Here is a 23,537-nt window from a genome sequence, read left to right on the forward strand (position 1 = left end):
TCCTCATTTAGAAGCCTGCATGCTCATCCATCCTCCTCCTCTGAAGTAAGCCCAGTTTCTGGCACACCCAGAGCACGCCCTCAGTAAAGTCACCGAAGGAACAAGTGAATGAATGAATGAAGGAAGGAATGAAGGAATTCTAGAGTCACCGTTCCCAGCCCCTAGCACTGTGTCTGGCTCATAGTATCCAACGTCGGTTGCAAGAAGAAGGGATGATATTAGGAAAGTTCATTTTCCATGGATGTCAAAATAATGGCTTGAATTTTTCTTTTAATCTGACTTTATTGCTAAAATACTCCAGGCTTTTTATTCGTTCCTTTAGTATTTATTGAGCCCTTGTTGGATGCTAGAGTTAGCCAAGATCCTGTAGTTGAAACCAGAACTCTGGTAGCAGAGGGATCGCAGTTTAAACCCCAGCTCTGTACCTTCCTTCCTTCTTATGTGTCTTTTGGTGGGTTCCTTAACATCTCTGGGCCTGTTTCCTCATCTACCAGATGGAACTAATGATATCCACCTTGTAGAGTTAGTATGAGCAATGAATGAGAGAAAGAGTTCGGCACCATGCCTGGCACCTGGTGGGAAGCGTGCACAGTGGTCAGGAGAACAGAGGCCTAGAGTCAGACTCTGGGTTAGAATCCTGGTTTGTCAGTTAGTGACTGTGTGACCCTGGGCAGGTGAATTAACCTCTCTGAGGCTCAGGTTCTTTGTCTGTAAAATGAGGCCAAGAGTTCCTGCATTCTAGGGTTATTAGGAGAATCACATGAAAGCTGGGGTGTGCAGGTGTAGCCATCTCTCTGTGCTAACACATAGCGAGTCCTCATGAAATGCTGGCTATGCTGAGAGAGAGTCAATGATCAGTCAAATGGTAGACATACACACAAACTTGTGCAAATATATATAAATCATAAATTTATACACAGATCACTTCTATTATCCATCCATCCACCACCCCAAAATGCTATGTATAACTGCCCATGATCTTTGACTAAGATCCTTTTCTTCACCTGCTGAAGGTGAGCGGCCCAGAGTAGCTGACTCACAGGGAGTCTCCTGTCCAAGGTCGCCCTGGAAGTTGGCGGGTGGCAGCCACGATGACTCAAGGCTGTCCCCGCCTTGCTGTCCCAGGCAGGGTGTTTGCTGTGGCTGCTGGAGGAGCGGTGGAGGTGGGGTGGTCTGCACAGCCAATTAAACCATATTGACATTTAAATATTCGGGATGGCAGAGACCGTGGGCGGATTCCCTCCTCTGGATCCTTTGTTCTTGAACAGCCACCTACACTCATTACAGGCCAGAGCCCAGAAAATACCATGCCCACTGCGGGTGGCAGAGCAAACGATCACTACAGGCTCCAAGACTCCCAGAGACTTCTGCTTAAGGTAACTGCACATGGGTCACAGGTTTCCAATGTCCATCCCTGTCGTCTTCTTTCCCTGCTCACATCCTCCTTTCCAGCAGCAGCTGCTGAAGTCTTTGCTTCTCTCACTACCCTATGGCGTCTGCAGCCATGGACAAACTAACACTGACAGGGCTATAAATTGGTAGGACCACAGCTTGGCACATCTACTAAACACACAAATACACAAATAACCCACAACCAGCAATTCTTCCTCTAAGTACGTACCCAGCAGGCATGCATACCCATGGTCACCCACAGACATGTACTAGAATGTACTAGAATGTTCTAGAATGTTAATAGCAACACATTCATAATAGCCCCAAACTAGAACCAACCCAAATGTCCATCAACAGAAAAATGGATAAATGTGATATATCCATATAAACTATATTCATACTGTACTCTAGAATAATGAACTATTGCTAACTGCAGAGGACATGATGTTCATAAACATAATGTTGAGCAAAAGACGCCAGACACACAAGACTCACACTGAATGATTCCATTTCGATAAAGTGTGAAAGCAGACAAAACTGAGCCATGTGCAGAAGTGAGCATAATGGTGACCCTTGAGGAGTGGGGAGACTGGAAGAGCCATGAAGGGAGCTGGGGGCAGGTGATGACCTGCGCTTTGATTTGGGTGCTGGTTACATAGGTGTATATTTAGTAGAAATTCATCCGGCTGTGTTCTGGAGCTGGACACTTTGGCAGGTATGCTATTCTTCCAAAAAAACGTTGACTTTAAAAAAAACCAGCAAGGAAAGGATGAACAATTAATACAGTGTTGAAATTTAAAAGAAAATCTAAACCAACTCTGATAGCCCAGGTATCCTTTTCTGAACTCTTCACGCAGTCCCGACAGGCAGTGTCGACAGAGGAGTTAGGGGCTCTGGGCCTGGCTGCACCCACCAGGTGTTGATGGGGGGCTGAGCCGGACGGCAGGTGCGGGGCAAGAATGAGCTCTAAGCAGGGGTGGGCATTAGGCAGGTGACCAGGGCGGCTGAGGCTCGGAGAGTCCAGGCTAGTCAGTCCAAGTGTCCATGGCAACTGCTCTGAGTGGGAATTTCTGTGGCTAACAATGGTGCCCTAAAAACCACTTGCAAGGGGGAAGGGAGGGGAGGAGAGGATGAGCGTTTACTGAGCACATGCATGGGCCCTAAGTCACCTCCAGGAATCTTCCAGCAACCCCGCAGGGCCCACATCATCACCCCCATCTTACGGTGAGGATATGGAGACTCAGAGAGGCAAAGGACCCACTCACGGACACACAGCTGTGACGTCAGCCTGTTTCTGATCCTTCTCTCATCCTCGCCCCGTCAGAGGGGGTGCCCAGTTATTGGACATGATTTTCAGGCCATTAAAGAGACATGCAGCCGAGGGAGCCCAAATTCCCACTCTACCATTCACTATTCGTTGGGTGACCTCGGGAAGTGACTTTGACCTCAGTTTCCTCATCTGTAAAATGGTCACAATACCAGCTAACGTACTGAGGACTTTCTACGTTCCAGGCGCCAGCCGAAGCAAAATAGCCCCATGAACTGGGTATTCTCGCTGTATTTCATTGACTCCAAGACACACATTTCTGCACATTTTAACATCTCTGAGATCAGAACACATCTTGCAATCATTGACAGGTCACGGTTTCGTGGCACTGCATTTCTTTCTCTGTAGCACATAAAAATAAATGGAGCATATCCCCACTGATGGCGTCTTAGATTTAATGACGTTTGGGATCAGCCCCATTTTACAGATGAGGGAACTGAGGCTCAGAGGGGTCAAGTGGAGCTGGGGTTTGAACCCAGGCAGCCTGGCTCCAGGGCATATGCTCCTAATCCCCATCTTTTGCTTCTTAACAACCTCCTCTGAGACTCCACACGTCACAGGCCCTCAGTAAATGGCAGCTGTAATGTCACTCCTAACATCTCCTATGGCAGTGAAGATGAACGAGGTCCGCTGGCCTGGGAAGCAGGCGGTCTGGAGGTGAGGAGAAGGTGTTTGAGTGGCTCAAGGATATATTTAGCATTTCTCTAGCTTCTGGGGCAGGAGGCACGTGCGCACACACACACACACACACACACACAGACACACACACACACACACACACACCCCTCTTGGTATCTCTTTCCACAACAAAGATCTGCTTTTTCCAAGAAGAGGAGCAAGAACTGGAAATGTCCATCTTATCTGCAGGCCACCATCTCTCTCGGCCCCGGCCCCGGACAGCTCACATAAGGCTGGCCTTTGACCCCACATCCCAGGGGACACAGCGAGCCTTTTGGCCCAGATGGCACTGCAGGTGTAAGAAGTTTGTTGTAATCCAGCCCAAAGGAGCTTGTCAGAAACAATGAGATAAAACCATCTAGAAGGTTTGTCTCTGAGGGCATTTGTCCAAACTGGCTCATTCTGTCAAAACAGTGCTGGGACCGAAGTCTGGGCACCTGTGGCAGCCACTTCCTTTCCCTCCTCCAGATCCCTCACTGCCAAGCCCCTTGGCCCAGGCCAGTGGGAATGGTGTATTGTGGGGAGGGGTGGCTGGGGGGATCGCCTCTGAAGACTGACTGACCGGCTCCCAGCCCAGCTCCGCCACCTCGGAGCCCACATGGCCTTGGGGACTCACCGGGCCTCCTCGGGGCACAGTGTCTGCATCTGTAGCCACGGGTGTGGTTGGCTAAATAATGGTCCCCATTAGATGCCCACATCCTAATACTCAGAAACGGTGCATATTTACCTTACATGGCCAAAGAGACTTTGCCGATGTGATTAAATTATGGCTCCTGAGATGGGGGGATGACCCTGGGTTATCTGGGTGGGCCCAGTGCAATCACAGGGTCCTTAAAAGTGGAAGGGGAGGCAAAAGAGAGAGGCAGAGCGAGACCTGAGTGCGGAAGAAGACGTCGGAGTGATGGGGTGTGTGAAGCACTCAGCCAATCACAGCCGGCTTCGAAGGTGGAGCAAGGGGCCATGAGCCAAGGGATGCAGGCAGCTTCCAGAAGCCAGAAAAGGCAAGGAACAGACTCTCCCCTAGAGCCTCCAGAATGAACGCAGCCCTGCTGACACCTTGCTTCTAGCCCTGTGAGAGCCATCTGGACTTCTGAGCTCCAGAACTGCATGATAAATTTTTGTTCTTTCAGCCACTAAGTTGTGGTAGTTTATACGGCAGCTCTAGGAAACTAGTACAGTGGGTAAGCCAGCACTGTCTCACGGGTACAGGGGGTTGAAATGAGATCACATAAGTACAGTGCCTGGCCTAGCATCTGGCCACCACATGTACTCCTTGAACAGTGGCTCAAATCACGGCTAATGATATTATTCCTAACAATAATATTCTCCTACCTGGATGACCACAAACGCCCCTCCTGGCCTCTCTGGCTTCCCTAATTCTTTCTCCATCCAGCACTCCGAGTGGCTGCTTTAAACGCAAAGCTGGCCAGGTTACTCCCCTGCTACCATGGCTCCCCACTGCTCTCTGGATAGAGCCCCAGCTCCTCCAGTGCAGATGGCTTGCACAGGCTGGCCCCTGCACACTGTTCCACCCTCTTCTGGTTGGACTCTCCTATTTGCTCACAGAGCTCCAGCTGCACCAGCCACCTCAGGGCCTTTGCATGTGCTGCTTCCTCAGCCTAGAACGCTCTCCCCATTCATCCTCAAAAACTTCCCCTGGCCGCCCAGCTAGGTCCTTTCTCCCCTGCAGGTCCCCGCAGCCCCGTGGACTATATCTTTGCAGCACTTGTCTTGTTTGTAATTGTACGTTTATCAGCTGGAGTCTCTGATGATGGACTGTCTCTCTCTCCAGACTGTATGCTCCATGAGGGCAGGGTCTAGGGCTTTCTGGACGCTGCTGCACTTCCAACACACAAAAAGTGTGAACAAAAGAATGGATGCAATGCCACGGGCTGCCTCACATGGCCAGCCCTTCTCTTCCAGTTATTGTTATTGCAGCAAAAAACACAGAAACGCTTCTCGAGAGTCTGTGTCTTCATCTTTCTTGGCTTGTTTGCTCGTGGGCTTTTTTTGGCTCTAAGGGGCTCTAGCTGAGGATAACAGATGGTCCACTTTGGGTAGAGGGGGTGGTGGCCTTGCAGGCATGCTCAGTCTTAAGTTTGAATGTCCCTAGACAGGGCATGTCCGTCCTCCTCTGCCACAGTCCTCGCCGCACTGTAACGCACCTGGCCGACTTCCTGCGTTTGCATCACCTGCCCAGACCGCACAGGTGTTTAAGCACCAGGCCAGCGCCGGCAAACTTGAGCGAGCGGCAAACTCGCCTGGCGGGCTTGTTAAATCAGGGATGGCTGGTCCCACCCCGAGAGATGCTGACTCTGGGGTTCCAGGTTGGGTCCCGAAAATTTGCGTTTCTAACAAGTTCCCAGGTAATGCTGGTGGTCTGGGGATCTCCCTTTGAGAACCACTGCTCAAGGCCAATCTCATTGTCCTGAGGCCCAGCAATCATCGGTTCAGTTTGCAAGCCCTTTGGTGCGTGCCACTGAGGGCCTGGTGGAGCTCTGGGCATAGGGTATGGGGTAGGAGACGGAGGCAGTCCTGAGTCTCTCAGGGCTGATGGCTAGAGGAGAAGGCAACAAGTAAGCAGGCGAATAGACAAGAAGTTCATCGAGGCGCAGGTGCCATGAAGAGAATAAACAGATTGGCTGGATAGAGAGTGCTGAGTGGTGGCTTCTCTGGCTAAGATGGTCAGGGAAAGCCCCTCTGGGGATGTGACCTTCATGCCAAGAGCTGAATGAAGAAAGAAGCCAGCCATGTGAAAATCTGGGGGAAGAGAGTTTCAGGGTGCGAGACCAGCCGGTGCAAAGGCCCTGAGGTAGGACCAAGTGTGGCATAATTGAGTAACACTGCCAAGGCCATATGGCAGGGTCTAGAGAGCATCTCCCAGTGCCTGCCTCCCTCAGGTGTTGATCCTCCAAATAAAAGAAACATCTGGGTGGACGTGGTCCTCAGCTCTGCCTGATTTGAGCCCCCAAGGCAACTGGTTTCAAAGGCAGCTGTTATTTTAAACAAACCTGGTCTGGTTCTGTCAGAAGGGATTTACAACCCCTTGCTGCTAAGCATTCCCCACCTCTCAGAACTCAAAACTTACTTAATTGCCCTCCGCTCTGGCCCCCTCCCTCGAGCAAATCAATCACATTCCAAGCGACAAGTTGCACGCTCCACCAAATTCCAGCCACGGGCAATCTCCAACTTCTAAGTCATCTCTGAGTCTAACAACGAAGACATTAAGCCGAGGGACTCTGGGGCTTGATAATAAAAAAATGCCAGGTTAGCTTCCTTATGAAAATGGGAAATGCCAGAGAGCAAGTGAGAAATGCCAGCTGTTTGCCACCTGCTTAACCCGACGTGCATCCAGGAAATGAAGAATTATAGAGTTCCATTAAGGAAGGGGCTGGCTGGGGAAGGCTCGTGTCCCAGCAGACAAGAAAGATGACGGTGGCCAGCCAGCCATCAGAATATGCAAAGAGGAGTGGAGCTTTTTCTTGCTAAAACGCTCACCCCACTGCCCTCCTCCATTCTTTTAAATTGCAGCAAAGCTCGGAGGAGGGGCCAGCGAAAAGGAAGCTTAGACTTGGTCTCACTATGAGATTCTTCTCCCCAGAGCTGGATCCGATTTTGCTGAAGTCCAGAGGCCACGGTTTGGCTGCTCTGGGCCCTTCAAGGACTGAGACGGGGGTTCTGCCCATCAGGGGGTGCTCCTGCCCCTGACGGTGCCCCATGCTCCTGGGCATCTGGAGATGTTCTGCCCTCCCTGGTCTGGGCTTTAGAAGGAAGGGTTGCAAGAGCACAGGCAGCCAGCTGGGGAGGCGTGGGCCTCCAGCTTGCTGCAGGGAGAACTTCCAGGAAAGGGCAGCCCGGCGGGTCCTCGGCCTCTCATCGCACTGTGTGGTCCAGCCCCCATTCAAGACCTGCCCTTCTTGACCTTGTCCAAAGACATCCCGGGGCATGTTCCTTCCTAACTCTGCAGCATATTCTCTCAGCACCTCCCGAGGGTCAGACTGTGTGGCTCATTCAGTACCTCTCACATTGTAGTCATTCCAGAACTCCCTTAAGAGTTTTTGCCAGATCAGCTAACTCATTATTTATCATTTGCTAACAGTTTTCTTTAGATGCACCGCCTTTGAAAAACAAGCGTATTTTAAAAAGAAATTTTTATCACTACCTTCCATCATTACCAGGTGGAAAGCAGAATCTCTAGCCCCAGACAAATGTAAAAAGACAATGAAAACAAACACATTAAAAATTAAATCCTAGCTTGGCATTGTGGCCTGCCAAATGGTCTGAGCTTGCGCCCTAGTTAAATACTAGCACCAAATGGAGACTTTCTCCTTAAAGTCACCAGGAGGATGGAAAGAGAATTGAAGAGGAAAATCATTATCTCACTTTGGGATTCGATGCTATTTGGGGCCGTTGGTACCTGTCCTACCTTCTGCGAAATCCTGACTCATTTAATCCCCACACCTGCCAGTTTTGTATTAAGGGCACTATAGCCAGGTGTGTGTAGGGACAAGACAAAAGGGCCATTTCCTTGATGTGATGGAGCTGACAGTCTCGTGGGGGAGACAGACAAAAGCAGACAGAAGAACTGTAAGTTACAATGAGGACAATAGGGAAACTAACGTGGGGTCAGGTCGAGCACAGGGGGATGGGGGGGTGCCTCCATTAAAATGGAGCCCAAGTCGGCATCTCAGGAAGGGCCCCCAGGGACCTCCTTCCCAGCACATCGTGTTGTCTCAGGGCAAGGACTCTAGGCTGATTTCCAGCAACTTCTAACCAAACGCTCCTTGTCTAATCTCTCCAAGAAGGGCAGGCATCGTCCTGTTTAGGATGACGACCATCTCCCAAAGACGTACTGGGGGACCAGGACAGAGGCCAAAAGTTTCCAGGCATCATCTCATTTAAAGCTTCTACTAACTCTCTAAAGTGGGTCTGGGTATAGATGGGGAAACTGAGGCAATAAGCCAGGCTGGATATGAGCACACACTTCAGAGTCAGAACCACCTGAGATAAACCTCTGCCCCTTTCTAGCTGTGTGATCTTGGGCAAGTTACCCGAAATCTTTGGAGCTCACAGTGCTTTGTGAACCGTGAGGGGGCGCAGTGGGGCAGGGGATGTTGGTTATAGGTGTGAGGACGTGTGTGATCCCTATGTCCAGTGGACACTGGAGATGAAACGAGGTAAGACAAAGGTACCTCTTTACGGAGCTCTCGCCACAAGGCACTGACCTGAGCACTTCTTGCGCCAGCCTTCCTAAGACGGGAGGCGCTGTTTTACAAAGGAGGAAATTCACATGCAGAAAGGGTAAGTAACCACATGGGGTCCCACAGTCAGTAGGTGACAGGGTCAGGATTTGAGTCCAGGTCTTGAATCGTCACATCTTTCCAGGATTTCATAAGATGAGAAAAGATGATTTAACAAAGCAGGAACTGGCCGAGCCCAACTCAGACGGCCTGACCTCTGGAAACCCTTGCTTGTCCACCGAACTCAGCTGAGACCCGCCACCTTCCAAGTCTGGGCCTTTCCTTTCACCCTCCAAATTCAGGGCCAGTCCATATTTGGCCTCATTGTCCATTTGCGAATTCCTAGCTGCCACCCAGAGACAAGGAGAGCAGGCTGAAGATGGCTAGACTGTCTGAGAGGGTCTGCAGGGCTTCTGGAGGCATCCCTATGGCTCAGTGGGCAGCGCAGCTGGCTGGGCCAGGGGAGGTTGGGCTCGGGAAATGCTCCTGGGATAAGTGAATGGATGAATGGAGGAGTGAATGACTTCCTTCCTCCCACTGTCCACTGTAGCTGGGAGAGCTGTGTTGGTGCCAAGACAGGTCTTTCCCTACTGGCTTAGCACATGAAGTAGACCATGAGCCAAAGCAGATCAAGTTAGTCTTGAAGCTTCCAGCGTCTCCCTCGCACCAGGCACCATGCGGCATCAGAAGACAACACAGACCACCGGCCCTGTCCCCTAGAGCTGGATATCAAGACACATCAGTTCTTTCTGCTCCTTGAAGAGAACCACATTCTTTTTCAGCTGAACAGTAAACTGAATTACCATTTCAAAAATGTATACGCATACCACCTAATTTATATGCATTAAAAATCCACAAAGAGGATCAACTCCAGGGTGTTAACAGGCCTATTTCCAGGGAGTGGAATTAGGAGCTTTACCAGTTTTTTTTTTTTTCTTGCTGCTTATCTCTCTTTTCTAATTTTTCTCCAATAAACATGGGTTATTTTTGTGAAATGAGAAAAAAAGAAGAAAGAAAGGAGAAAAGCACCTCTGAGTCAGACTGAAATGAAACCAGACACACATGTTTATTCTATAGACAGTTTGGAAGACATTGCACTGGTGACAAACTGAAACAAGAAAGTACAGTCAGGACAGAATTCGTCCTCCAAGGAGCCCGGCCTTGCTTGAGGCTCTTGGCTGTGACTCTGAGGGTGGGAAGCATTTTTTGCTCCTTCTGTCTTCTGTGCAGGGGTTAGCATGTTCTGACCACATAGCAAGTGACTGGTCCTTACTTTGAAGCCCCAAGAATACTCTCTCCCTAGAAAAATTCAATCCCTAATGAGAGAGAGTTTACTGCTTGTTTTTTTAAAAAATGACTGTGTAGCTGGTAAGAGAAGAAAGGGCAGACAGATGAGTGGTGCGCGTAAGCCCACAAAATGGCTATGTCCTTTATCCCACGGGGCTCAGGGCCCAAGAGGGTGAAGAGGGGAAGCTGAGCATGCTGGGAAGAGTGCCTGAGAAGGGGAGACAGACGGCGTGGGGGGCATTGCTCCCCCTCCACTGGGGCTGAGCTGCCTCGAGACCTATTAGTCAGGGCTGATCCTTGGTGAAGGGAGATGGAGAGAGGGGGAGGGGAAGGGAAGGGGGAGAGGAGAGTCCTGCCTCCCCAGGGCATGCTGGGAATATACCTGAGTGTGGCCTACCTGGTCATGGTGTAAGAGCTGTATAGAAATGTCTAGAATTCAGGTTGTTGACTAGTGTTAGTGATCACTAGGTCCACTCCCTTCATGGAAGAGATGGGGGAACCAAAATGCAGAGGAAGATGGAATTTCCCAAGGTCATCGTGCTCTGAGCAGCACAGCCTGGCTCAAACCCAGGCCTCTCGGAGGCTAAATCCTGTGTTTGCAGCCACAGAGCCACGTGCCCCCTAATAATAAATATGATTCATCGAACCTTTCCATGAGCGCTCTGCTAAGGGTTTTACCTGAATGATCTCATTTAGTTGTACTGCTAACCTCATCCCTGTTAGGGAGGTATAATTCCTATTTCACAGATGGGGAAACTGAGACTCAGGGGTGAGGTCGTTTGCTAAGGTCATGCAGCTAGGATATATGAAGCAGAACTGGCATGCGACCCTCAGTCTATTTGACACCTGCATCTTGTTCTCAACCACCAAGCTCCATGGCCTCTCAGGGAAGTGGAACGAACAGGGGCTGAGGGACAAGCTCCTGAGAAGAGCTTCGTGCTCATTTTGCCCTCACCTGAGCCCTGCGGGGGAACTTTTCACCCTCCCATTTTTTGAATGAAGAAGTAAACGCTTGAGGGAATGAGGACTTGCCCAGGATGCTTCTTGGCAGGACCTGGGTTCAGTTTGCCCAAAGCCCCTGGATTTTCCGCTGCCTCCCCCTTTTCTGAGAAGGCCTCTGGCACTGGGGTACCCAGCACACACCCAGTTAGCCCATCGTCCATGCTGCTCTAGAGCAGGGGTGGGCAGGGAATTTGGAAGAGTGTAGACACACAGGTCAGGCTTCTAAGATGGGGATTGCAGGAGGGCGGGGCGACCCCCAGCTGCCATTGCCCGCCCCGTGGGTCTAGGGATTGCCGGAGATCTCGGAGAGGACCGGGGCTGGGGGAACTTTCAAAGGCCAGTTCTGTGACCCGGAGGGGAAGCGCCGGAGCTCCGCCCGGGCAGCAGACAAAACTCTCTGTCTGCCGTTAGCAGAGGGGCCACGCTGAGCATTCATGGCTCCGGGAGAGGCCCGGAGAGAATCCCAGAGGGCGGGGCGACCCCCAGCTGCCGTTGCCCACCCCGTGGGGCTAGGGATTGCCGGAGATCTCGGAGAGGACTGGGGCTGGAGAGAGTTCCAGAGACCCAGCTTAGTAGCCTAGGGGGAAACCCTACAGGCTCACAGCAGCCTTAGGGAAAGCCTCTGCACAGCACCAGTAGAAGGCACCCAGCCGCCAGCCACAAGGCTGGAAGACCCCAGGGCAAAAGCAACATAGCTAGGTGTACTAACCACAGACTGTAGAAGATGCCAATAGCTCTCCTGCGACCCATAGAGGACAAGTGAGATTTGGTGGGTGCCGACAGCAACGGAGCAACAAATATAAGTGATCCCACCCCTGGCCGCTGGAAAAGCCCATAACACCGTTGCAGACCCCAAGGAGAGAGCACATCTAGGTGGGCTGCAACAGCAGGCACCTGCAGCCTGAAGCCCCCCTGTGACGGCCCCCATGGCAGAGGAGGGAATCCAAAGGGCCACTGTGGCTACGAAGAGGGGCCCAGGCCCAGTTAGCAACTACGGACAGGGTTCCTGGTTGGTGAAGTATAAACAGCTGCTCCCCCCACCGCAGCAGCTGAAACAAGTGAAAGGAGCAACTAAACTCTATCTCCATGCGGAGGCACAAATCAACAACATCAAGCAATATGAAAAAATACATTAAATCTCCAGAACAGAAAGAAAGTAACAAATACACAGAAAACAATCCCAAAGAAAATGAGATATATAACCTAAATGATGATGACTTCAAAACAGCCATCATTAAAATTCTCAATGAGTTAAGAGAGAATTCTGACCGACAACTCAACGAGTTCAGGAGCTATGTCACAAAAGAGTTTGATACGATAAAGAAGAACCAAACAGAAACATTGGAAATGAAGAACACAATAGAGGAGATTAAGAAAAATCTAGATGCTCTGAACAGTAGGGCCGATAATATGGAGGAAAGAATTAGCAATTTGGAAGATGGCAATATAGAATTGTTGCAGGCAGAGGAGGAGAGAGAAGCAAGACTTAAAAGAAATGAAGAAACTCTCCGAGAATTATCAGACACAATTAGGAGATGCAACGTAAGGATTATAGGTATACCAGAGGGAGAAGAGAAGGAGAAAGGGGCAGAAAACCTATTCAAAGAAATAATGGCTGAGAACTTCCCAAATCTGGTGAGGGAGATGGATCTTCAGGTGACAGAAGCCAATAGATCTCCAAACTTTATCAATGCAAGAAGACCAACTCCACGGCATATAGTAGTGAAGCTAGCAAAAGTCAACGACAAGGAGAAAATATTAAGGACAGCCAGGCAAAAGAAACTAACCTACAAAGGAACCCCCATCAGGCTATCAGCAGATTTCTCAGCAGAAACTTTACAGGCTAGAAGAGAGTGGAATGATATATTCAAAAATCTGAAGGACAAAAATCTACAGCCGAGAATTCTCTACCCAGCGAAAATATCCTTCAAATACAATGGAGAAATAAAAACTTTCCCAGATAAACAAAAATTAAGGGAGTTCATTGCCACAAAACCTCCTCTTCAGGAAATCCTCAGGAAAACCCTCATTCCTGAAAAATCCAAAAAAGGAAAGGGGCTACAAAACCAAGAACAGAGGAGATAAGTAGAAGGACAACAACAGAGAGTAGCAGCTCTACATCAGAACAGATTAAACCATGGGACGAGAAAGAAAGGAAATTGAAGAAAACCGGAAAACAAGACACAAAATGGGAGTGGTAGGCCCCCACGTCTCAATAATCACTCTAAATGTAAATGGATTGAACTCCCCAATCAAAAGACACAGAGTAGCAGGATGGATCAAAGAACAAGATCCAACAATATGCTGCCTCCAGGAAACACACCTCAGCCCCAAAGACAAACACAGACTCAGAGTGAAGGGATGGAGAACAATACTCCAAGCTAATAATGAACAAAAGAAAGCAGGTGTCGCTATACTAATATCAGACAAGGTAGATTTCAAAGCAAAACAGATAAAGAAAGATAAAGAGGGACAGTATATAATGATAAAAGGGACTCTCCACCAAGAAGACATAACACTTATAAATATATACGCACCCAACACAGGAGCACCAAAATTTGTAAAGCAACTCTTAACAGAACTAAAAGAAGACATCAACAACAATACAATAATAGTAGGGGACCTCAACATACCATTAACACCAATGGACAGAACATCCAGACAGAAAATCAACAAGGAAATAATAGAATTAAATGAAAAATTAGACCAGATGGACTTAATAGATATATATAGAACACTTCATCCCAAAACAGCAGCTTACACATTCTTCTCAAGTGCACATGGAACATTCTCAAGGATTGACCATATTTTGGGAACCAAAGCAAACATCAATAAATACAAGAGAGTTGAAATAATATCAAGCATCTTTTCTGATCATAACGTTATTAAACTAGAAATCAACTACAAGAAAAAAGCAGAGAAAGGTGCAAAAATGTGGAGACTAAACAACACGCTTCTCAACAAACAATGGATCATTGAAGAAATTAAAGAAGAAATCAAATATTATCTGGAGACAAATGAAAATGAGAACACGACATACCAAATCATTTGGGATGCAGCAAAAGCAGTCCTAAGAGGGAAATTCATTGCAATACAGGCTCACCTCACTAAACAAGAAAAAGCTCACGTAAGCAACCTCAAACGACACCTAACAGAACTAGAAAAAGAAGAACAAACAAAGCCCAGAGTCAGTAGAAGGAGGGAAATAATAAAAATAAGAGCAGAAATAAACGATATTGAAACAAAAAAGACAATAGAAAGGATCAATGAAACAAAGAGTTGGTTCTTCGAAAGAATTAACAAAATTGACAAACCCCTAGCCAGACTCACCAAGAAAAGAAGAGAGAAATCGCAAATTAATAAAATCAGGAATGACAGAGGAGAAATCACAACAGATACCAATGAAATACAAGAGATCATAAGAGAATACTATGAAAAACTATATGCCAACAAATTGAACAACCTGGAAGAAATGGACAAATTCCTAGACTCCTACAATCTCCCCAAACTGAATCAGGAAGAAATGGAGAATCTGAATAGACCAATCACAAGTAAGGAAATAGAAACGGTAATCAAAAACCTCCCCAAAAACAAGAGTCCAGGACCAGACGGCTTCTCTGGAGAATTCTACCAAACATTCAAAGAAGACTTAATACCTATTCTCCTCAAACTGTTCCAGAAAATTGAGAAAGATGGAGAACTCCCTAACACATTCTATGAAGCCAACATCACTCTGATCCCCAAACCTGACAAGGACAACACAAAGAAGGAGAACTACAGGCCGATATCACTGATGAACACAGATGCAAAAATCCTCAACAAAATTTTGGCAAACCGATTACAGCAATACATCAAAAAGATTATACACCACGATCAAGTGGGATTTATACCAGGGACACAGGGATGGTTCAACATCCGCAAGTCAATCAACGTGATACACTACATCAACAAAATGAAAAACAAAAACCACATGATCATCTCAATAGATGCAGAGAAAGCATTCGACAAGATCCAACACCCATTTATGATAAAAACCCTCAGTAAAATGGGTATAGAAGGAAAGTACCTCAACATAATAAAGGCCATATATGATAGACCCACAGCCAACATCATACTCAATGGACAAAAGCTGAAAGCCATCCCTTTGAGGACAGGAACAAGACAAGGGTGCCCACTTTCACCACTCCTATTCAACATAGTACTGGAGGTGCTGGCCAGAGCAATTCGGCAGGAAAAAGAAATAAAAGGAATCCAAATAGGTAACGAAGAAGTAAAACTCTCGTTGTTTGCAGACGACATGATCCTATACATAGAAAACCCCAAAGAATCCACAGAAAAACTATTAGAAATAATCAACAACTACAGCAAAGTAGCAGGGTATAAAATTAACGTGCATAAATCAGTAGCATTTCTATACACTAACAATAAACTAACAGAAAAAGAACTCAAGAACTCTATCCCATTCACAATCGCAACGAAAAGAATAAAATACCTTGGGATAAACTTAACCAAGGAAGTGAAGGATCTATACAATGAAAACTACAAGACTTTCTTGAAAGAAATAGGCGATGACATAAAGAGATGGAAAAACATTCCTTGCACATGGATTGGAAGAATAAACATAGTTAAAATGTCCATACTACCTAAAGCAATATACAGATTCAATGCTATCCCAATCAGAATCCCAAGAACATTCTTCACAGAAATTGAACAAACAATCCTAAAATTCATATGGGGGAACAAAAGACCGCGAATTGCTAAAGCAATCCTGAGCAAGAAAAACAAAGCTGGCGGAATCACAATCCCCAATTTCAAAACATACTACAAAGCTACAGTGATCAAAACAGCATGGTACTGGTACAAAAACAGGTCCACAGATCAATGGAACAGAATTGAAAGCCCAGAGATAAAACCACACATCTATGGACAGCTAATCTTCGACAAAGGAGCAGAGGGCCTACAATGGAGAAAAGAAAGTCTCTTCAACAAATGGTGCTGGGAAAACTGGACAGCCACATGCAAAAGATTGAAAATTGACCATTCTTTTTCACCACACACCAAAATAAACTCAAAATGGATCAAAGACCTAAAGATTAGGCCTGAGACAATAAGTCTTTTGGAAGAGAATATAGGCAGTACACTCTTTGACATCAGTTTCAAAAGAATCTTTTCGGACACTGTAACTCCTCAGTTGAGGGAAACAATAGAAAGAATAAACAAATGGGACTTCATCAGACTAAAGAGCTTCTTCAAGGCAAGGGAAAACAGAATTGAAACAAAAAAACAGCTCACTAATTGGGAAAAAATATTTACAAGCCACTTATCCGACAAAGGGTTAATCTCCATAATATACAAAGAACTCACACTGCTTAACAACAAAAAAACACACAACCCAATCAAAAAATGGGCAGAGGACATGAACAGACATTTCTCAAAAGAAGATATGAATATGGCCAATAGACACATGAAAAGATGTTCATCATCGCTAATCATCAGGGAAATGCAAATCAAAACTACACTAAGATATCACCTTACCCCCGTTAGATTGGCAAAAACATCCAAAACCAAGAACGACAAATGTTGGAGAGGTTGTGGAGAAAGAGGAACCCTCATACACTGTTGGTGGGAATGCAAACTGGTACAGCCACTATGGAAAACAGTATGGAGATTTCTCAAAAAGTTAAAAATAGAAATACCCTATGACCCAGCCATCCCATTACTGGGTATCTATCCTAAGAACCTGATATCAGATATCTCAAGAGTCCGTTGCACCCCTATGTTCATCGCAGCATTATTTACAATAGCCAAGACGTGGAACCAGCCTACATGCCCAGAAACTGATGATTGGATAAAGAAGATATGGTATATATACACAATGGAATACTACTCAGCCAAAAAAAAAGACGAAATTGGCCCATTCACAACAACATGGATGGACCTCGAGGGCATTATGTTAAGCGAAATAAGTCAGTCAGAGAAAGACGAACTCTATATGACTCCACTCATAGGTGGAAATTAGTATATTGAGAAGGAGATCTGATCGGTGGTTACCAGGGAAAAGGGGGGGTGGGGGGAGGGTACGGAGGGGGAAGTGGTGTACCCACAACATGACTAACAAAAATGTACAACTGAAATCTCACAAGGTTGTAATCTATCATAACATTAATAAAAAAAAAAAAAAAAGAAACAATGGTAAGGAAAAAAATAAAAAAAAAAAAAAAAAAAAAAAGATGGGGATTGCAAACTATGGCCCACGAGCCAAATCCAGCCCATTGCGTGTTTTTGTAATAGCCCATGAGCTAAGAATGGTTTTTATACCTTTAAATGGTCAAAAAATGTAAAAGAGTAATATTTTGTGACATGTGAAATTACATGAAATTCAAGTTTCTGTGTCCATAAGTAATGTTTTATTGGAACCCAGCCACACCCTTTGTTTGCATGATGTCCATGGATGCTTTCATGCTCCAGTGGCAGAATAGTTGTGACAGAGAAAATGGCAAAGAGACTATATGGCAAAGCTGAAAATACTTACTGTCTGGCTCTTTATAGAAAATGACTGTGGCCTCTGTTCTAAGAAACTGGAGTGGGTCAACAGAAATTGGGCTGCTAGAAGTAGGAGGAGTCTGACAACTTTGAACCATTCTCCTCTGCATTGGGAACTAGGTGTAGTCAAGGCCAATTGGATTTTCCATTCATTTACTCGCTCACCCATCCATCCATCCCATCCATCCATCCATCCATCCATCCATCCCATCCATCCGTCCATCCATCCATTCATCCATCCCATCCAACCATCCATCCATCCATCCATCCATTGAGCCAACGCTCCCAGCTAGGAGTGGAGATATCAAGTCTGGCGGGCATGGCAGACAGTACACAAGAAAGCGCTGGCAAGTTCACAGGGACAGAGCTCTGTTTGGGATTGAGTTGAGCTGATGAGGGAAAAGGAAAGAGAACTGGGGCCAGCACAAATGCAGGCTGGGAGCTTATCTGCAAGCCTGTGTTACATAACAGTGGAGACGGGCTGAGCTGCCTGCTGCCACCCAGACAGGAGGGAGGCGCCAGCAAAGGACATGCCTGAGCCAGACACGCCATGACTCAAACATGGGAGAACATGTCGAATCCACGTTATACAACCTACATGTTGCTGAGTCTCCTGCCTCTTCTGCTCCACAATCTCCTCCAGAATCCCTCCACCCTACCGGAGCCTTCCCATGTGGCTCCTGGGCATGAAATTAGCTGGACCAATGTTCATCCAAGTGAGGCAAATCCCAAATTGCTTTAGAATGCCTTCCTTCCGGACTACTGGCTTGGATGGGACCACCGGGGGATAAGTTACCTGACCTGCTGCCACCACACAAAGGGTCACTACAGCTGGATCAAAAGCCACAGGCATGACACACGCATACGGATATGTACAGCTGCATTCTTGTTTCTATGCCTCCCTCTGTGCGCCTGTGTTTATGTGCACATGAACATGTGTTTGATATGCGTGTCAGTGAATTTGTGTACATGTATGTGGGTATGGGTGTGGTACACTGCATGCATATGTGTATGTGCATCCACGCGTGTGCAGGTGTCTTTACATGTAAATATGCGTCTGTCTGTCTCTGGGTATGTTTTCTGTGACCGGAGTTGAGGACAGCAATGGGGACAGTCACGCCAACTGCACCCCTCAGAAAGCAACCTGTGTCTGCATTTCCCCTGTCCTTTGAAATGCTCCAATAAAAACAGTGACTCTGTCTGAAAACTGGAAGTTCAGGTTGCCAGGGGCTGAGTGTAGATGAGGCTGGGGGTGGGGAGTGACTGTCAATGGATACAATGTTTCTTTTCAAGGCGACAAAATGTTCTAAAATTAGATTTAGTGAAAATTGCACAATTTTATAAGTATACTAAAAACCAGTGACCTGTATGTACATTTTAAATTTATTGGACTTTATGGTGTATATAGACATCCAAGTTGTTTAAAAAAAACTGGAAGTTCACAAAAATCCCCACTCACCTCTTCCTGTTGCATTTGCTGAGGAGCTGGGCTGGGAAACAGGAAAGCCCCTGATTTCACAGCCTTGTCAGCCAGGGAAGGAACGGCCCCAGGTTCTACACCCATGCCTCCGCCAGCCAGACAGCAAAGAATGGTGTGTCCTTTGCACAGTAGATAGAAACTTTGTAGATAAAGCTAGCGCATCTAGGAGATTTCAGGCAAGCTGGACGGAGAGAATTACTGGGGTGCACATTAGGAGGGAAATGAACTACCATCTTATCACCCCAAGAGGAAAGAAGAAAAATCTAGAGACAGAGGGTGTGCTGGGAGGATTGGCTCCTTTCCCAAGTAGAAAGAGACAAAGAGTGGAGAGGAGAGAGAAATTACGGGAGACACGAGCGCCTGGTTAAGAGCTCGGAATTTGGGGTTGGACAGAACTAGGTTTCAGATCCAGTCCTGATACCCTTTAGCTATGAGCCTTTGGGCAAGTTGCTTAAAATAAACACAGGTGGGCAAGCCAGACTCTACCTCGCAGATCTGGGAGGATCCAGTTAGAAAACTCTAGTGCGGAAGAGACAACACGATGGGGTCACCAAATTCTGCTGCCTATTGCTCCCTCCCAGGCCCACGGGAGACCACACTTCCCAGTCTCTCTGCAGCGATGCAGCCCCAAGTAACCGGTTCTGGTCAATGAGAGTGACTCCTGCCACTTCCTGGCTGGGGTACTGGAAAGGCCACTGCAGAATCTCCAGTCTGTCTCTCTTGTGCCACTGTGACCATGGAGGCCCCGTGATAATCCGGTAGAGCCACAAGACTGGACTATCCTGGATCCCTGAGCAGCTGCATGGAAGACAGCTGCCCTGGAGGATTGTCCAACCCACAGCCAACTTTCGATGAGGAATAAACTCTGAGTAAGCCACAGAGATTCGTGGGTTCTTTGTCTCTGCAGCAGAAGCCTATCCTATCCTGACTGCTAGAACATATAAAGAGATTAGTGCCTGGAACAAAGAAAGCACCCAATAAATATAGGCTACTGGTTAATTGGTAGACCTCAAAGTACAAACTAAGTGAGGTCATAAAAAGAGAATGGAGAGAGAAAGGGACAATAGCAAAATATATGAAAATAAGATACTCTGGCTGGGGTCAAATCTCTACAGTAAACGTCACCAGGGAAACCAAAGTTTCTGGGATGGGAGTTGCATTTTCCTTTGCTGAAGGAGTGTGGCTCTCTCCCCAGTGCCCACAGACACCTCCATTTGTACACAACTGGGCAGCACAGTGGTTGACAAGGACCAGAGCTGAACAGGAATCTGCTCGGTGAGATTCAATTTCATGTTTTTGTTAACAGCTTTCTCCTGCTTCTCACAGATAGAAAGCAAGTCACCCCAGGGATGTGACCTCACCTCTCAATCATTTAAAAACGGAAAATAAATGTCCAGAGAGATTAAAAACACAGGTCCTGTGTCCCGAAAGGTTGTCATGTGACAATCGTGCATCTTCGTGGGAAAGATGAAAACTCCATGTAATCCTATTACGAGTATTTCCATTAGTCACCAAGGCTCACCTTGGTAATCTGTTTCAACTGAAAGTCCTGTCATTCTCCAAAACCCAATTTAGAAGGTGCAGGAACAAAATGTAAGTTTGTGCCAATTTCTCAGAGATGGGCAAAAATCTTCCCCTAAGTTCATTTGGGGTTCTTTTTTTCCCCTAAGCTCTTAACTCCAGGGCACCAAGAGCGTTCCTTCCCAATGTTCACCCGGGGTAATCTTGCCCTCCCAGGCCTCCTTAGATCCCATAGGCACTCTAGCTTCTATCTACAAAGCTTCGAGGGCAAAGATGCAGGGATCTTAATAAGCAAAGGCCCAGCCACCTCGACATCCAAGTTCCATGTGCTTGGGGATGCTCTGGGGACGTCAGTGGGAGGGCATGCCCAGGCCTGGGGCTGGGATGGATATAAGAAAAGTTAGGACCAGCCAGCCCATTCATGCTACACAGCTCAGGACCAGAATGCTGACCTCGTGTCTGTCCTTACGCTGTCCTCTCCACCACATTATTTCAGACACACTGTGGGCGGGTGGGGATAGTCGGCTCCACTGTACATGGAGGAAATGGAAGTTCAAGGTTTAACCCAAACCCCAGGACCAGCATGTGGTGGAAGCTGCCCCTACCACCGCAAGACCAGAACCTTCCGCTTCCATGTCTTTGTGTTTTTCATCAGAACACTCCAGCCTCCTGCTCAAGCTGAGTTGTGCTTCTGTTGCTTATACCCAGGGAACCCTGGGCAAGTACAAACATTCTTGGAGCCTGCTATGTAAAGAACATTTGTGCCCCCTCAAATTCCTACGTTGAAACCCAATCCCCGTGGGATGGTATTAGGAGGTGGGCCTTTGGGAGGTGCTTAGGTCATGAGAGTGGAGCCCTCATGAATGGGATTAGTGCCCTTATAAAAGTCACCCCAGAGAGCTCCCTTGCCTCTTCCCCCATGTGAGGGGACAGTGATAAGACAGCTGTCTATGAACCAAAAAGCGGGCTCTCCCCAGACACTGAATCTGCCAGCAGTTTGATCTTGGACGTCTCAGCCTCCAGAACAGTGAAAAATCAACGTCTGCTGTTTATAAGCAAGTCAGCCTATGGTATTTTGTTATAGCTGCCCCAAAATGGACAAAGATACAGCCTTCTCTATAAAGTGGTGACAAATAATCATATTCACTTCTCAGGGTGCTGTGCGCATTCAACAATGTAAAGCAAAAATTAATAACATGCTCAGCACAGTGCCTGGCACACAGTAAGACTCAAAAACTATCCATGCATTACTATAATTACTCATCCCTGAGGGTCAAGAGGCCTCACACTTTGGTGCCCACTGTACACCCCCCAGTTGGCACCATTTGTTCCAACCCAAGTGAACTATTGGTTCTTCTCCAAATGTGGCATCTTCTTTCTCCCACCTTCTTTTGTCTATACTGTCCCCTCTATCAAGAACATCCGTCCTCCATTCTCCATTTCTTCCAAAATGTCTCATAGTTCAGGAAATAGCCATCTCATTTCTCCATGAGTTCTCTTCGTACCCTGCACACACCTCTTTCGACCCTCCCGACCTGGTACAATGATTGCTGAGTCTCCTGTCCGTGTTGGATGGGTGGATGAACAAATGGACTAGCAATTGAACGGATACGTGAATTATCAACAAAGCCACTTTTGAAAATTTTGACAGCGGACACAGGTTTTGAGCATCTGTGACTGGGAAGGAGCCCTCAAAGTTGATACACGAGCCACTATATTGGGCCAACAAAACATCATCTCTATCAAAATTAGGAACTAAATGTCAAGGCTCTCAGATGCAGTTTCATAAATTATCTCAACTCGACAGCCCAGAAGAATTAGACTATGGATTTTATTGGTTCTCCATAGCATATGTTGACAGTCTTTTTGGCAGCCTGAAAATGACATTTCTCTCCCCAGCCAATATGGCCTCTTTTCCCACTTAGCAAACATTGATAGATATGTTTTTTCTGAGTTGTTCATTTCAGGTTGCGATTTCTAGCCCTCTTTGGTGTGTGCATGAGGATCTGTTTGCTTCAGAGATTCAGAAACCCCATCCTCTTGGTGTGAGAACAGCCCTGTGTTGTCCACAAGCCTGACTGCGTGCCCCAGTACAGCTTCAAAGACCATACACAGGGGAGGGGAGAAGAGACCCCGGGCCGGGGGCCTTTCCAGGAGAAAAGCGGAGAAGCAGACCTTGAATTTTCTCCTGCAAGAGTGGAAGCTGGGGAGAGGCTGGGAGAGAGCTCACGGGCTTCAGAGGAAAACACAGGCTCAGGCACTTCCTAGTTGAGAAACCCAGGGACATTATCTAATCTCTCTGTGCCTCAGTTTCGCTATCTGCAAAATAAAGGTGATAATACCATCCTCCTGAGAATCCAGGAAACGCCCAGGTGTGAATGCCGGCTTCAACGCCACACATTGCTTTACCTTTCTGAGCCTCAGTTTTTTCATCCATAAGCTGGGTTTAATGAACCTACATCACGGTGTTGAAAATTAAGTTAGCTAACACACCTAAGGTGCTTACTGTTGTGCCTGGCTCCAGAGAGGGCTAAGGAAAATGCAGCTATTCATCTTAAGGATAACAGGAATACACATGTTCACTTTCTTTCTCCCCCTAAGTAACCACGGAAGGCAGGAATTCATACAACAGACAGGGTGACTGTCTCCTGTGTCCCAGGCTCAGTGCTAGGCTCTGGGGGAGTCACACAGTTCAATGAGACAGTCTGGGACCTCCTGGAACTTCAGTCCAATGGAGGAGGCAGATGTGTAAGCACACATGTCCAACTCAGGCCACAAATACCAGGATGGCTGCAGAGGAGGGAGCAGAGCCTGCTGCCTGGGGACAGGGCAGCCGGGGACAGGGGCTTCCAGCAAAGGGGCAGAGAAGAAAAAGGGGAAAGCACCAGCCAGGGGCCCGTTTAGACACGGCCTCGGTATCATGGAGATCATCGAGGCACCGGGGGCTCCAGGCAGACCTCCACTGCCGTCAGGAAGTTCTAAGCGCCCCCCTGTAGGATGAACCCCCACGGCCTCTCGGTGGTCTTCTCACTCCTGGCTTCCCTCCCTCCAATCTGCTCTCCACACA

The 23,537-nt window shown here is 47.3% G+C and overlaps 1 protein-coding gene across 2 annotated transcripts in view; it reads right to left on the bottom strand.

Moving 5' to 3' along the window:
• The window catches only part of KSR2 (kinase suppressor of ras 2), a 383,972-nt gene that overhangs the window by 15,670 nt on the left and 344,765 nt on the right, over nucleotides 1-23,537 (bottom strand). The window lies entirely within an intron of this gene.

This window comes from Equus quagga, chromosome 15 (genome assembly GCF_021613505.1).
Source record: "Equus quagga isolate Etosha38 chromosome 15, UCLA_HA_Equagga_1.0, whole genome shotgun sequence".
NCBI lineage: Eukaryota > Metazoa > Chordata > Mammalia > Perissodactyla > Equidae > Equus > Equus quagga.